The sequence below is a fragment of the Triticum dicoccoides genome, chromosome 7B (assembly GCF_002162155.2).
Source record: "Triticum dicoccoides isolate Atlit2015 ecotype Zavitan chromosome 7B, WEW_v2.0, whole genome shotgun sequence".
Classification (NCBI taxonomy): domain Eukaryota; kingdom Viridiplantae; phylum Streptophyta; class Magnoliopsida; order Poales; family Poaceae; genus Triticum; species Triticum dicoccoides.
This window is the reverse complement of record NC_041393.1, coordinates 113,539,331-113,543,731: the sequence shown is the minus strand read 5'-3', so window position 1 is coordinate 113,543,731 and position 4,401 is coordinate 113,539,331.

Below are 4,401 nucleotides of genomic sequence, written 5' to 3'. Positions count from 1 at the left end.
TCCTGATAATGATCATTGTCAATAAGATGTATGAAAAATGAACCAAGGGAGTCAAGTTCTACCTCTGGTTCCGAGTCATCAACATCTTTGGGCGGATCAGAGGACTCGGCGGTTTTCTTCTTTGCTGGCCTCTTTGAGGCCTTGCTCTTAGCACGAGGCGCTCTCACCGGTTTGTCTTGTGGTTTAGCCAGTTTGTCTTGAGGTTTCCTTTTCCAGAACGGATCTTTGTCCTGCAAGGATAAAACAGAAGGCTATTAGAAAATGTTAAGAGGGAGACGGCTTAAAAGCTGAAGGATAAAACTCTTACAGCTGGCGGTTTGTTGGAGGCATAAAAGGGACGCAGCCCAGTCTTGCTGCACTCAGATATCGGTTCATCTAACATCTTTTTGACGGACTCAGTGACCTCGTCGTCAGTCATCTGTATTTCAGTGTGCCGTTGAGGATCCTTGACATCCCCAGTATATTCACACATTAATCCGGGGCGACGGCTTAAGGGCAAGATTCCCCATGAAACCCAGCAACAGACAAGGTCGATGCCGATTAAACCGTTTGCCATAAGAGCCCGGAGTTTAGAAATCTGTGGTGCATATGTACATCGCTCTTTGGCAGTAAGCCGTTGAGGTAGTGGATGTTCATTGCTGATCCGGTAAGCACGATAACCCGACAGAGGATTTTCATCATCAGGAGCAGTATTCCAGCAAAAGAACCATGTCTGATTCCAATCCTTGGGGTGGCTGTGATGTTTGGCATGAGGAAAATTAACTTCTTTCCTTTTTTGAATCGACACCCCACCAAGTTCAGTATTGGGTCCATCGGTAAATTTAGTGCAACGGTTCAAATGGAAGAAGTCTCTAAAAAGTTCAACAGTCGGTTCTTCTTGCAGATAAACTTCATAGAACACTTGGAAATTGCAAATGTTGGAGACAGAGTTAGGTCCAATGTCTTGAGGGTGGAGTTGGAAGTTGGCAAGTACATCACGGAAAAATTTCGATCTGGGAGGGCTAAACCCTTGGTCCAGATGCTGCATAAACACAACTACTTCTCCTTCTTGAGGTTCAGGGGGATTTTCAGTCCCAGGTACTCTCCAATGGATGATCTCTTTCTTGGCTAAAGCGCCAGTCACAACATACCCAGTAAGTTGCTCTTCTTTAATCCGAGAGGGAACCCAATTGCAAGAATAGAACTGTTTGGCCATTTTTGATGACAAACTGTAAAGAAAGTTCAGATGACGGTTCACGGTTCAAGATTGATATGCATAAACCGGTGTTAAACCGGGGGATTTAATCAGAGCATGAGTGCACATTAAACCAGATACTGATGTTCAAGAAAAGACAGTGGTTTACGTGAGGGCTAATGGTATCTAGCGGATTACCATTTTCTAAAGGTTAAACCTCCTACAGTGGAATGGAAGAAAACAAATCCGAAAATTGCTAAGTGCTATGCAAACAGGATTCACAAGCTAAGGTAATAATTACGGATCTAGCACAATTCAGGAAAAGGAAAGTAATTCAAAGTCTTAAAGTGGCAACAACAAAACAGTAAAGATTCATATGGGATCTGTTCATAGGTGAAAGGATGCTATGGTAAGGAAAAGTAAACTATAGTTTCGGCCGCACAAGAATGATATTAAGTTCATAAAGATACAATGGGCAGTAAGAGAAAGCAGTAAACACCGATGAACACGGATGAACACCGATGAAGGCATGAAACCCTAATGCAGATCTAGGGTTGAAGAAGGAAGGCTTACCGGCTTCATAGGAGCGGCGGAGAGGTGTTGTAGTTCTCGGAAGTGATCTGTCGTTGAAATACTACGATTTTTCCTTTAGTCACTCGGAAGTGATCTGTCGTTGATGTTTGTCGCCTGAACTTTCGCAGAAATCTTGTGACCTTGTTTCTCGTTATACCGAATTGGAGAGCAAGTATATCCAACTTGAGCTTGACCAGAAGCTTGTCCAAGAGAACTTCACGAAGGTGAAGGAGGAGGCAAAAGGTATGTTTGGTGAGAATCTTGATGACTGTCCTCGCTTCTTGCTTGTCTCCGAATCTGATCTTATTGTGATTTTCGCAGAAAAACTGAGGGATGCTCTGAAGAAGAAGGACCTTGACCTTGCCGAGGCGCAAAAAACGGCTGCAGACAAGACTAGACTTGCAGAAGAGAAGTTGGCTTCTGTCAACAAACTTGAAGAAGAAAACACTAATCTGAAAGCCGCTCTTGACGTGGTCAACCAAGAAGTCACTCGACTGAAAAATGCCAATATGGTCCTGGACGACAAAGCTGGCGAACTGGCAGGAAAGAAGAATGACCTGGAGGTAGGGATGACTCGCCAAGAAGCTATTCCTCATGCTCGAAGGTAACCTCTTATCCCCGATTGGTAGTTACTGACCTGCTGTAAGGGCATTAGCTTATCCTTGAATCATGTCCACAGAATTCTGTCAAAATTTTGAAGAGGAGACTAGTCGAGTGGAGACTGGCTTGGATCCCATCAATTCTCCGGTGAAGGATGAAACTGCTATGAACGTGCTCCGCCTCGAGTCCCGCGTTGCTGCAGTGGTCGATTACCTTGCAAGACTGAAGGCCGCCACATCGCGCATCGACACATCGCTCTGGCCAGAAGAAACGCTTCAGCACGACCTTGAGTCGCTGATGACTCGACTGAATGAAATTCCGAGTCGAGTGCAAGAATGGAAGAAGTCTTCTGCCCGGTGCGGTGCTGACGTCGCTCTGTCCTTGGTCCGCGTCCACTGCAAAGAAGCGAGAGAAGACAAGCTGGTGTCTCTCAAGGTGGCCAATACTAGGAAGCATGACTTCCGTTCTTTCATGGAGACCTTCATCGCGGCTGCCACTCGAATCACAGATGAGATTGACCTGGACGAGTTCGTTGCACCTTCCAGCCCTCCGCAGGAGGGGTAAAAAACTATTATGCTTGATGATTTGAATTTGCCTCGGAATGCCGAGTGATTTTTGTAACCGCCAAACTTTAACAGGCTTGATGCCTGAGCACTTCTGGGTCCGTAGGATGTTATCCGAACTTGATTTGCCGTTGAAATACGTTTGCTTCTTTCGGACAACCATCTTCTTTGGGTTGTAGTATATACTAGCATCTGTAATGCTCTTTTGTAGGTAGGACTGAAGCACGAATTGTCGTCGACCTGTGCTCGTCATGTCTGGGCGAGTGTTGGGTTGCGACCAGGCCTCCGAGTGAGAAACTTGTTCTTCACTCGGAAGGATTTTAGAAACTTAGGCGAGCATTGGGCTGCAGCTAAGCCTCCGAGTGGGAGGTTTGCTCTCCACTCGGTAGGTTTTTAGAAACTTAGGCGAGAACTGGGCTGCAGCTAAGCCCCCGAGTGGGAGGTTTGCTCTCCACTCGGTAGGATTTTGGAAACTTAGGCGAGCACTGGGCTGCAGCTAAGCCCCCGAGTGGGAGGTTTGCTCTCCACTCGGTAGGATTTTGGAAAGTTAGGCGAGCACTGGGCTGCAGCTAAGCCCCCGAGTGGGAGGTTTTCTCTCCACTCGGTAGGATTTTGGAAACTTAGGCAAGCACTGGGCTACAGCTAAGCCCCCGAGTGAGAGGTTTGCTCTCCACTCGGTAGGATTTTAGAAACTTAGGTGAGCACTGGGCTGCAGCTAAGCCCTCGAGTGAGAGGTTTGCTCTCCACTCGGTAGGATTTTAGAAACTTAGGCGAGGCTGCAGCTAAGCCCCCGAGTGAGAGGTTTGCTCTCCACTCGGTAGGATTTTTAGAAACTTAGGCGAGCACTGGGCTGCAGCTAAGCCCCCGAGTGAGAGGTTTGCTCTCCACTTGGTAGGATTTTAGAAACTTAGGCGAGCACTGGGCTGCATCTAAGCCCCCGAGTGGGAGGTTTGCTCTTCACTCGGTAGGATTTTCGTGGCACGGCTTTGGGGGAGAAGGTAGCAGTCGACCTGCGCTTTGTCCTCCTTGCGGGACGCACGTTGTGTTTGTGATGTAGCTCGGAAGGAGGAAGTAGGGGTCGACCTGCGCCTCGTCCTCCTTGCGAAGCGTACGATGTCTTTTATTCTTAGGCAAACACAAGGTTGCAGCTAAGCCTCCGAGTGGAAGGCTGGCTTACCACTCGGTAGGATTTTAGAAAACTTAGGCGAGCACTGGGCTGCAGCTAAGCCCCCGAGTGGAAGGCTGGCTTACCACTCCGTAGGATTTTGTTTTACTTAGGCAAAACGGATTCGCAACTAAGCCTCCGAGTGGAAGGCTGGCTTACCACTCGGTAGGATTTTAGAAAACTTAGGCGAGCACTGGGCTGCAACTAAGCCTCTGAGTGGAAGGCTGGCTTACCACTCGGTAGGATTTTAGAAAACTTAGGCGAGCACTGGGCTGCAGCTAAGCCCCCGAGTGGAAGGCTGGCTTACCACTCGGTAGGATTTTGTT